The following is a 13,109-nucleotide window of genomic DNA, read 5'->3' on the forward strand; positions in this document are numbered from 1 at the left end:
ATTTTGATGGATTCCTTTCTCACATTGAGGTCCTTCATCCATTTTGAGTCTATTTTCGTGTGTGGTGTAAGGAAATGGTCCAATTTCATTTTTCTGCATGTGGCTGTCCAATTTTCCCAACACCATTTATTGAAGAGGGAGTCTACAGTCTCTTATGGTTCATCTCCCCCTCTTCATTTTCCCCTTCCTTCTCCTAATGTCCTCCATGCTATTCCTTATGTTCCACAAGTAAATGAAACCATATGATTAATTGACTTTCTCTGATTGACTTATTTCACTCAGCATAATGTCCTCCAGTCCGATTAATGTTGATGTAAAAGTTGGGTATTCATCCTTTCTGATGGCTGAATAATATTCCATTGTATATATAGACCACAACTTCTTTATCCATTCATCTGCTGAAGGGCATCTCAGCTCTTTCCACAGTTTGGCTATTGTGGGCATTGCTGCTATGAAAGTTGGGGTGCATATGGCCCTTCTTTTCACTACATCTGTATCTTTGGGGTGAATACCCAGTAGTGCAATTACAGGGTCATAGGGTAGCTCTATTTTTAATTTTTTGGGGAACCTCCACACTGTTTTCCAAAGCCTGATTTTTTTTTTGAAACATTGGAGGTCCCCTTCCCCTGCTTCCAAGAGTTTCCAATCCCCTATCCAAAGATCAGATTTATAGTCATTTGGTTGCCTCTAGTTTTTTTTTTTTAATTCTTTTTTTTACACTTTAATTATAGATCAAGTCAAGTTCTGTTCATGCATTCTGTGAGGTGATGATTAAAACAGTATATTGATCCTTAAAAGAAAACTTTCTCAATAATCTTTGAATAAAACATTTGTTTTTCACTAATTTATGATTCTGTTTTTCTCATATGTTATATGTGTGTGTATTTTTTTTCTTTTTTTTATTTATATACATATATATATTTTTTCCCCAATTTATTTATTTTCAGAAAAACAGTATTCATTATTTTTTCACCACACCCAGTGCTCCATGCAAGCCGTGCCCTCTATAATACCCACCACCTGGTACCCCAACCTCCCACCCCCCCGCCACTTCAAACCCCTCAGACTGTTTTTCAGAGTCCATAGTCTCTCATGGTTCACCTCCCCTTCCAATTTACCCAAATTCCCTACTACTCTCTAACGCCCCTTGTCCTCCATGCTATTGGTTATGCTCCACAAATGAGTGAAACCATATGATAATTGACTCTCTCTGCTTGACTGATTTCACTCAGCATAATCTCTTCCAGTCCCGTCCATGTTGCTACAAAAGTTGGATATTCGTCCTTTCTGATGGAGGCATAATACTCCATAGTGTATATGGACCACATCTTCCTTATCCATTCATCCGTTGAAGGGCATCTTGGTTCTTTCCATAGTTTGGCGACTGTGGCCATTGCTGCTATAAACATTGGGGTACAGATGGCCCTTCTTTTCAAGACATCTGTATCTTTGGGGTAAATACCCAGGAGTGCAATTGCAGGGTCGTAGGGAAGCTCTATTTTTAATTTCTTGAGGAATCTCCACACTGTTCTCCAAAGAGGCTGCACCAACTTGCATTCCCACCAACAGTGTAAGAGGGTTCCCCTTTCTCCACATCCTCTCCAACACATGTTGTTTCCTGTTTTGTTAATTTTGGCCATTCTAACTGGTGTAAGGTGATATCTCAATGTGGTTTTAATTTTAATCTCCCTGAGGGCTAATGATGATGAGCATTTTTTCATGTGTGTGTGTATTTTTGTTCCAGTGCTATGTATATTGCCCTTACTGTTATAGCTTGTTTATCCCACAAAAGTTTACTATCTTCCAGGCACTGCGAAGATACAGAATGAATAAAATAATCATGAACAGAACACATGTGGGCTTTGCCTTCATGGAATTTAGCATCTCAATAATCTGTCCCATTGTTCATCTATTGTTACATAGGTACCACACTGATTTTAATTGTTTTAGCTACAGAACACATTTTAATTTGTGATATGAAAAGCTCCTCCTCATTACATCATTAAAAAATGTTAATGATCCTTGCCTGTTTATTCTTCTAAATATTATTTTATAAAGTTTCAAAAAGGGAAAGAAAAGCATTTGTGACTCTATGTTTTCATTTGTGACTTTGATTAGAATTGTCTTATAGTATTATTTATTTGGGAAAAATGGATATCTTTATAATAATTTTTCCCTCTAAAACCATTGTATTCTCCTCCATTTATTAGGGTCTCTTTCATATTTCCTGTGTTACAAGATAAAATGCAAGTAGTACAATGTGTTAGTTAGGTTTATTATAAAATATATTTTATTAGTGACACAAGAGATTCCAAGAAGCTTCAGAAGTGGGCCCTCTGGAAGGAATGGAGGTTGTCAAACCAAGAAGAAAAAGTATAGAGAAAAGATTGCCCTAGAACAAGGATAGCCAGAAAATTCTTATATTATCAAGGTAATCATGTAAAATAATGGACAGTCCACCATATCTAAATCAGTATTGAATATATATGTATATAGAATATATATTATTGAATAATGCAATAATATATTATATTGAATATGTTTTCAAAGTCATATTGAATATTGAATATTCAGTATTGAGTATATACATATTAATATATATGTTTATCTTGAATATTCAGTATTATATATATATGTTTGTTTGTTTGTTTGTTTGCTTCTCCTGCAAAACACATTCTAATGTAAGTTTTGAACAGTGGGGACACCAGTCTCTATGTATTCTTGGGATCATGACAACAACGACTGGCTTTTGCTATGAAGATTTGTAAACATTGCTTGAGACTTGTATACTGACATCTTAAATGGACAATATGTCCGCAATCTGCATGCCAACTGGCACATGCTGATACCGTCTGACAGGCCTCTCTTTTGAACACCTAATAAATACAATTGTACTCTCTTTACCCTTTGAAAAATCAGAGGTACCCGTTTTCCCCTTTGAGTTACAGATAGTGATATCATAAGAGCTTTGAACCAGCTGCTCAGCCTCATTGATGCAGGCGCTTATGGCAGACAATAAATTCTTCAACTCTATGGTTGTTTTTCTTCTTCCTTTTCTAGCTTGCTAATGCCAACCTCATAATAGGGAATATAAGCCTCAATAACAGTTTCAGTACTAGAGGTCAGAAAACACATGGAGAGCTGGGTGAGCAAATAAAGAGTGTACAATAATCGCATTCTACCTGTCCTGTATCATTTGGGAATGAGGTCTTATTGTGTTAAAATGAACTGCTGGTCAGTGCCTGGGAAACAATGTATCCTGAGAACTTATTATTGGTTTAGTGATTGTCTTTTATTACCATGGCTTTCACAGCCACTGCTATCATTGGGCTGGATGCTCATCTCCTTTGTGATGTTCAAAGAGACCTAGCCATGATGAATATAATTGTTACCATTTATAAGAGTAAGTCAGATTCTCATCATCTCTATCTCTGGTGTAACAAAGAGATAGTAAATCAATGAGATGATAGAATTTAATAATGTACAAAGAATTTCACTCTGGGTGAGATTTTTCAAATGAGGACTTAGGAAATTTGAAAACAAGGGCAAGGGGAGAAAGTTCTTTTGTTTCTTATTAAGAATCACTGACCTTTTTGTGCCAAAAAAATATCCCAAATCAGAAGCATAAAAAGAAAAAATAATTTGCTTTTATCTTTTTATGAGAAAGAAATATTAAAAACATCCTGAAGATCTTCTCTAAATTTGGGATTTCAATGTTTCATTGCATGGCTACATAAAATTAAGAAAAATATGTAATTTTAATATGGTGGGTAGTAGGAGAATCCAGGATTGGGGAAGGAAAGAATAGTATGAAAGGGAGGTGGGTGAAGGAACAATTGAATGGGTAGGGACACTGAGAAAGGCAGCAGATGAGGGGCAGGGGAGAAGGGGGTAGAAAGGAGAGGAAAAGGGGAATGAAAGGAAGAGAAACAGGCCAGAGAAATAAAATATCTACAACAGAGCAGAGAGACAAAGGCAAGAAGTGTAATTGAGAGGGAGGCAAGGAGAGGGAGAAAGCAGTGAGAGATGAAGAGAAAGTGAAGACTCCTCCCAGATTCTTAGATAACCGTGTGTTTTGGCTTGGGTCCCTCGATTGTTTTTTGGACATTAGAATCAATAACCACCAAATTCTTCTGATAGCCCAGCTTCTGAGGTGCCCCTCTTTCAATAGCTCAATCCCCTGCTGCTGATTCTTGACAGATTGTTTTTTATGATCCATACTGACCCTGATTAGACTCTGTGGTAGACATCCTTGCCTTAGCCCACCATTGTCTTTTGTGTTTCATTTCTTGTAAGCAGCTCCCTTGTCATTTGTCTCCTATGCCAGAGCATCTATCCTTGGTTATTTACTACTGTGTTTTTGTTTTTGTTTTTTGTTTTGTTTTGTTTTTTGCTATATATATATATATAGTGTTGCCTTTCTCCAAAAGTACATCTTTTGGGCCTCAGAGTTCTTGTTTGCAGCCCAAGACACAAAGTCTTACGTCATGAAGCACCTGTCAGCCTGGATGGCTGGATCCCACCCTTCCTGATGGTCTGTCTACATGGCAATGTGCCCTGTGGAAACTGTCCTCACAGACTGCCTCCACATTTGGATCTTTTGGCTACCTTTCTTGGTTTGAGGGTCGTCTTTTAGTTACCAGGTAACTGGATCATATCAATGTCCTAAAATACGCCAATCTTCCCTTTGAAGAGTGATATATATATATATATATATTTTGCCTTTAGATGTCTTCTTCTTCTCCTCCCTCCCCTTCTTCTTCTCCTTCTTCTTCTTCTCTTACCCCCTTCTTTCCCCTCCCCTTCATCCTTCTCCCCTTCCCCTCTTCCATCTCCTCCTCCTCCCCCTCCTCCACTTTCCTTCTCTTCTTCCTCCTCCTCCTCCTTTTTTTTTTCTTCTTCCTATTCTTATTCTTTTTCCTGTTCTTATTCTTATTCTTCCAAATGTCAAGGAGAGAAAGCATATTTTAAGTAGATTTCTCCAAGGGATTCTGGAAATAATGATTGTGACAAAACAACTTAAATTTTAGAAATGTAATTATAAAATGTAAAGGTGCCATTAACTTCCTACTTACGAGCAGGAAGTCTCTTTGACATTCAGATGATGCCAAAATACATTACCTTTGTCCTTTGAGAAACTAGGGTTCCTTTATTACATAATGCATAGAAATTTTACTTGGAATTAATATTACTTATAAGTAATATTTATATTACTACTTATAAGAAATGGATGGAATTAAGGAGTTGGTGACCCAAAATTGTTCCAACTTCCAGCTTGTAAGTACAAGTGAAGTGTTGGTCACAATTAAGTTTCCTTCCCATTTACAAATAAGTTTTTTTTTCATAATTCAATATATTGGTTTTTATTGTTTTACTAATAACTATTGATTATAGCATTTTCCTTTGATCCTAATTTAAGAGGTAGTAATGGGAAGAGAGGGTTTAGAATTTCACTGTGATTCACGTTTACACAAAAAAGGTGTAGCTTAAAGTACTATCCAATTTCTTCTTGAAACTTTTGTTAACTTACCCGTCCTGTCACTCATGAGCAATTTTGGATTCACTTTGTAGGAAGATTGTTATCAGTAGAGTCAGTGTTACTCCAGTCTGTTAAGGAAAAACAAAAACAAAAAGAAACAATGTCTGAAAAATACTGGACAAGGTGCATCTGGGTGGCTTAGTTGGTTAGACTCTTAATTTTGGCTTAGGTCATGATCTCAGTCAGGATTGTGAGATTGAGCTTGGTGCTGGACTCTGTGCTGAATGTGGAGCCTGCTTAAAATTCTCTCTCCCTCTCCCTCTGTCTCTGTCTCAATGAAATGAAATGAAATGAAATGAAATGAAATAATAAAATAAAATACTGGACAAACTTAAGTCCATTGCTTGTATGTATATAATTATACTGGAATGGACTAATAGGGGAAGATATGTTGCACTGCTGAAGCCCTTGCATGAATGGCATGAGCAGGTCCACCCAGATGATACATTGAGAGACATGTGTAGCACCTGGGGCACAGAACTAGCCTCGTCTTTCTTGTATGTGGAGTTCTGGTGTAAGTGGTATGTTATGCACATATGTGCATGTGGGCATAGGCAGGTTAGCGTAATAATGTGAGAAGGGAGAGGCAGGAAGGGCAAGGAAGTCAGAAGGCCTTATGCACATTGTTCCAAAGGAATGGAAAGCTCAGGTGGTCATGGAAATAGCATCGGGAAGATGCAATCAATGAGGAAAACATGGTAACAACCCAGATGGCTGATGATGGTCCATATTAGGTGGGGATGGGCAAATTAATCCTGGGAGGCAAAGACATTAGCATCTACATTTTACTTAGGGACTGAGAAGATACTAAAGGTGGATTGCATTATGGGGTAATATTCCTGAACTAGAGTACTATCCATCTATAAGTATGGGTGCAGTACAGCTCAAATTGTATCCTTCAAAAGGATGTGGAAATCTCAACCCCAAGTAGCTGTGAATGCGACTTTCTTCGGAAATAAGGTCTGTTATGAGTCAAATTTCTCCCCCTTCCCTCCAACACATATGTTGAAGCCTTAATCCCTGGTGCATCAGAGTGTAACCGTATTTGGAAATAAGGCCATTGCAGGTGTAATTAGGATGAGGTTATTAGGATGAAACCTAATCCAGTATGACTTGTGTCCTTATGAGAAGGAGAAATTTGAATACAGAAACAGACACACAAAGAAAATGCCATGTGAAGATGAAGGTTTGTAGTGGGGTGATATAGGAACATAGATTTGGAATACATATAAAAGTAACCTTGAAAATGAGTTATGAAAATGTTTAGTCCTGCGTGTTATCTATAATTAGTCTAACTGAAATTGTATTTTAGATTAACTTTGCTACTTAAAAAAGTCTAAGTGGCTATCTGAGAACAGTAAGATGTGTTCCTCTAATGTGTTCCTGAGGGCAGTGACTCTTACTATTTCTGACCACTAGCCTGTGAATATTAATGAGGATGACTGTGGGGTACCTGGTCCTCCTTTAAGTCTCTGCTTCCTGCATAGTAGAGCCAGCCCCACAAGGAGGTGACTACTTTTCTCTGTTCTTGGTTATAGGACAATGCCCATTGTACATATTCATCCAGAAGATCATTAAGGAGGAGAAGCAACCCAGGGGCTTCACCAAGTCTTCTATTATCTGACCTAGTTTAAAGTTATTTCTCCTCTCCCCCGAGTCCTTCCCACACAGTCCAAGGATGTTTGCAAATTTCCTAAAGGAGTACTTAAGCAGCTAGGATCTCACATTTTCAAAGCCACAGCTCAAGATAAAGCCTAGCCACAAAAACCAAGATCGCATTTTATATTATGCCCCAAAACAAGAGGAGCAAACTAAAATGCCTTCAAGGCCATGACGGTAACTTAGAAAAATAAAGTAATTGGAAGTTTGCATGTTAAATATGTTGGCATATTCTTCACTTCCTCGGGGAAATATGTTCCATTCCATTTTTAAAATCATATTTTATTTTTAAAATTTTTGTTGAAGCTTAACTTATATTCAGAAAAACCATAAGTTTCATGTTTATGAATTTTCAAAAAGTAAAAGCACCCATGAAATAAGCATGAGGTTGAGAAGCAGAGCACCACTAGCACCCTAGAGAGCCCTGGCTGGGACTCCTTGTGGTCATTACCTTTCCCAGAGGTAACTGTCATACTGAATGTTAACATTGTAGATCAATTTGTTGTTCCTGTTTTTGCATCTTATACAAGTGGAGTCATGTAGCATACAGTATTTTGTTACCTTGTCTTCTCAACTTTATGATAAATATTTGTAATTTCTTCATTCTTGTCACTGAATAGTATGCCATTGTATGAATATACTACAATTTATTTAAGTATTTTAAGTAGGGATTTGGGTACTTTTCCAATTTTTTGCTATCCCAAAAGGTGCTGCTCTGGACCCATACCTTGCTCTGTGTATCTCTTGCATTTGGCCATTCCTGAGTTGTACGCTTTCTGATAAGGATGAATAAAATAAGCCAAAGTACACTATTTTTCCAAGCTCTGGGAGCTGTTTTTAGTACATTTTTGAAACTGAGTAGGGGATCTGATTTATAGCCAGTCAGAGCATGGATAGTTTAATTCATAGGGAGTCAGGGTGTGGATAGTCCTGCACCTGTGACTGGTGTCTGAAGTGCGGGCAGTTTTGGGAGACTGAGCCTTTAACTGCTGGTGTCTGTACCAACTCTGGATAGATAGTGTCAGAATTGAAATGAATTGTTAGATACCCACTTGGTGTCTGGAGAATCGGAGAATTGGTTGTGGTGTCAGAGAAAATACCCCCGAGCATAAAATTATAATTTCCTCTTATGCTTTAAATATTTGTCAAATCTGAGATGATGTCATCTTTGTATATTTCTGATTTTGATAATTTGTGCTCTCTTTTTTCTTCCTGATCTATCTTCCTGGAGGGTTATTCATTTTACTAATGTTTAAAAAGTGGTGCTGGGTGGCTCACGTGGTTAAGTGACAGATTCTTGATTTTGGCCCAGGTCATGATCTTGGGGTCAGGAGATCGAGACTTGCAGAGACATGCTTAGTGCAGAATCTGCTTGAGATTCTCTCCCTCTCCTTCTGCACGCCCCCATCCCCCACCAGCTCATGCACATGCACACTCTTTCTCTCTCTTAAATACATAAATGAAAATCTTTAAAAAAAGACCGTTGATTCTGTTGATTTTCTTTATTGAATAGTTGTGTTTTAGTCTATTAATTCCTATTCCAGTTTATTGTTTTCTTCCTACTTTCTTTTTTTTTTTTTAGGGGAGAAAATAATTTGTTGAGTTTTTATCTAAATTCTTGAGTTAGATACTCAGATACTGATTTTCAATTTCTCTTCTTTTCTGATGTGTTTATCAAAGTTTATAAATGTCTTTTCTAAGGATGGCTTTAACTACACACCACAAGTTTTATTAATCTTTACTATTGTTTAGTTCAAAATAATTTTTATTTTTCACTGTTATTTCTTCTTGATTTTTGGATTAATTTAGAATTATATTGCTTAACTTTCAAACACCTGGGGATTATCTCAGAAAATATTCTCTGTATGATTTCAATCCTTTGAAAATTTGTTGAAAATTGCTTCATAACCCAGCATATTGCTAATTTTGGTAAATGTTGCATATGCAAAGCAGCAAAGCATATCCTGCAATTGATAAGTATAGTATTTTACATATGAGAAGTATGTCAACTGTGTTCAGTATTTTGTTTTCATAATCATCATTTTACTATATTGTCTACTTTTGCGTAATAAAATATTTCTATTTTTTATTTTAATTTCAGTTATCTTGTCTGTTATACCTTCTTCTGTTTTTAATACTTACACTTGACTTACCACAAATGAAAAAATATTACCTTTATCAATTCTCTGATTATTCTGGAAACTTAGAGCACTTTTAATTCCATTTATTCTCCTTTGGCCTTTCCCAATACCATTGTCATCTATTTTAGTGTATTTTAAACTCTGCAGCAGATTATGATTATTATTTTGAACAGTCACCCTCCATTTATATTTATCTCCATATTTATCACATAACGCCACCTTGTATTCCTTCTTGTATTTTGTGCTCGACTGTTTTCCTTTTGCCTGAGGAATTTCCTTTAGTAATTATTTTAGGAAAGTCTACTGATGGTAAATTTTCTGTTTTTGTTTGTCTGAAAACATCTCAATTTTACTTTAATTGCTGAAGGATATTTTCATGGGCTTTATAATTCTCGTTTGGCATATGAAGATATCCAAAGTCTCTGGCTCCCACCTTCTCTGTTAAAAAATCAGCCCAGACTTACTATTTCTCCTACGAAGATAACGTGTTGGTTTTCTCTGGCTGTCTTTAAGATATTTCTGTCTTTGGTATTTAGCAACTTTACTACAATGTGCCTAACTGTGTCTTTATTTATTTTTTTAAATCTTGGTGTTTAAAACACTTCTTGAATATGTAAGTTGATGTCAATCATCAGTTTTGAATATTCTAAGTCATATCTATTCAGTATTGCTTCTGCCACATTCCCTGTATTATCATTTTAGGACACTGATAGTATGTATCACAGAACTTATTAAGATCTCATGTATTTGATATGTTGTTTTTTGAATTTTCCATATATTTTCATGCTTTCATCTGCATATTTCCTATCTCTCTCTTCAGTAAAATCAACTTTTTAGCTGGGCCCAATCTAATGATGAACTCATCTACTGAATTGATTTTAGTTATTGTATTTTTTAGTTAAAGAATTTCTGATTGATTTTTTTTTAATTGTTATTTATTTATTTGTTTAACAGAGAGAGAGAGAGAGAGATCACAAGTAGGCAGAGAGGCAGGCAGAGAGAGGGGGAAGCAGGCTCCCTGCTGAGCAGAGAACCTGATGTGGGGCCTGATCCCGGGACCCTGAGATTATGACCTGAGCTGAAGGCAGAGGCTTAACCCTGGCCTGGGTGCCACCCAGGCACCCCAGAATTTCTGATTGATTTTAAAAATTATTCCACTTTTTTCTAACATTGTCTTATCATTTTTGAACATATTAATCACTGCTACTTTAAAGTCTGTATCTGCTAACTCTAATGTCTGGATCACCCCTTGGTCTGTTTCTAGATTCTATTTTCTTTTCATCTTGAAAATATTTCTTGTTATACCTGGTCATTTTTAACTGAATGCTAGACATTGTGTATGATCATAATAGTATCTTTGCAGAGGAAATTAATTTTAGATCATTAGTAAAATAAGAGTAGGGGCAGGCCACCTTGATCCAGTCAAGCTAGAATTCATTCTAGTCTGGACTGCAGTATTTTAAAGGACTTAACTATTTGCAGTCTTTTCTTAGGATGCTGCCCTTCAGGGGTTTCATGTGAGAGCCAGGCTATTCACTGGGACTTCATCTCCTTGATGAGTCCTGGAATTCACTTTTTGTCTCTCTAATACAATGAAATTGAGGATTGCTCTGCCTGGTTTCTCAGTCTTTCAGCTGACACTTTGTTCTGATCCTCTTTGCTTCTAGTCTTGCTCAGCTCATGAATCAGCAAATACTTCAAAAGGAAAAGCAGAACATGTTTTGGGGTTTACTTTTATGTGTTTCCCTCCTTTCTGGAATTTTTGAACGTCAAGTTCTGGCTTCTTGGTCTCATGCTTTCAAAACAATATCTTTGTACTTTCCAGCCCTTGATGTTACATCTGTTTTCCTATGTCATATAGAAAAGTTGTCATTCCTTTTATATATAGGAGATACTCAAATATTTAAAACCATCAATCTACTTCTATAAAAAAATTTGTTAAATTAAACTATGCTTCAACTAGGTAGAATAAACATACATATGCTGTCATTGAAGTACTATTTCAAATCAAAAATAAGAAAAAATTAGGAGAAATGAGCTATAATTCACTTGGAGATATTTATCTATAATTTGAGCTTGAGGTTCTCACTTCCTATTTGATCGTTTGGAAGTTATCTATTACAGAAAGGATAAATGTTCTTTTTTGAACTGGAGGGATTATGTGTGAACATTTCCTAGGTCTGAATTATCAAGATCCCTGTCTACATCCTGAGATCAGATTTTGAGACAAATGAAGGAATAAATTGGTTTAAGTGTGTGATATTCCTCCTGAAAGTAAGCTTGATGAATGAAAGGAAATCCCAGAAGAATTTCAGTAGTTACTCAGTGACAATAATGTGATGGAAACTGTTATTCTCAGACAATGAACAAAGCTCATACTCTCTTACCAGTGACTGGAAAATCCTTGATTGTAGACATATCATAAATATAGTCCTAAAATAACTGTTGGGAAAAGAGTATCTTGTTTTCTTTGCTTATATCCTGAGAAACAAGAATGATTGCCATTTGAAAACACTGTCCCTATGAAGCTGTAATTTACATGATGTTGTAGTTCTGGAAGTAAGCTGGAATCCAAGGATCCAAAAACTCACTGATCTGATCACAGAAAGCAAATACTCATAATGGGCCTGCCCTGCTTCCAGACTTTCTGACTGTCCAGTTCCCTAATTTTTGATGATCCTTTTTATTATTTTTTCCCTTATGCATGCTCCTCTATTAATTTTTTTTTTGCTTGAAAATTAATAGAAGTTTGACATGACATTCTGGGATGAATTTTAAAGGAGGACAAAGTGTTAGATAATGCATTAAGTGTTAAATAGAATTTTTACCAATTGAAGAATCATATTGATTCCCTTTTACACTGCATAACTTTCTGAAAATCTGGGATGATGGAGACCTCAGGAGTATTCTAAAAACAATTCACTTAAAGGAATATAAAACATGGTACTAAGGGAATGGTTTGGCATTCTTAAGGCCCCTTCACTTGATCTCCAACCTAACTGGCAAAAAAAGAAAAGATAGAAACCTTATAAAGGGTTAAGAAAATGACCTTTCATTTTCATTATTTTTTTTCCTCATGTAAAAGTTATTTTTTAGTATATAGATTTAGAACAAAAGTATGGAATATCTATATTTTTGTGAAATTAACAGAAATTATTGGGGAAAACTTCATAAACATAACTAAGGAAGAGGATCGCAATTCACAAAAATGAATTTTTGTCATTTCAAGAGCATAGAAGGATTCTGAGTGATGGTCATTTCATAAAATGCCCAAGAGTTTTGTGTTCCAGGCACCAGAGGGCATCATAATGCTTGGGCATAGGAAGATTTGGGATTAATCAGTTCACTATGTGCAAAAATTAAGAGGAATTCTAGTTCATCCCAATCCACTTTCAGTTTCATGAAGTCCATCCCTGGATGTCATCTATTTTCAAAATTCAGCCTTAAGTTTCATATCAATGTCTCTGTAAGCAAACACTGCAATTAAGACACAAACTCACTGAATGCAGCCCAACAATTCAGTTTTGATATTCCTGGTGTAGTTTTCCACATGTCCTTAGGAGTAGCAGGGACAGGAAGTCTCCTCTGGTGTTCAATTTCCTTTCAAGTGTTTAGAAATGGTCACAGAAGGAACCATCACTTCACTGAGCTACTGAGACAGGTAAAGTAGAAAGTAGAAATGAAAGAGAAAGAAAAAGTTGAAATAAGGGCTTCTGAGAAGCAATTCAAGGAAGACAGTTGTGTGAAATCCTACAAACTAAATCACAGAA

The sequence above is a fragment of the Neovison vison genome, chromosome 5 (genome assembly GCF_020171115.1).
Source record: "Neovison vison isolate M4711 chromosome 5, ASM_NN_V1, whole genome shotgun sequence".
Taxonomy (NCBI): Eukaryota; Metazoa; Chordata; class Mammalia; order Carnivora; family Mustelidae; genus Neogale; species Neogale vison.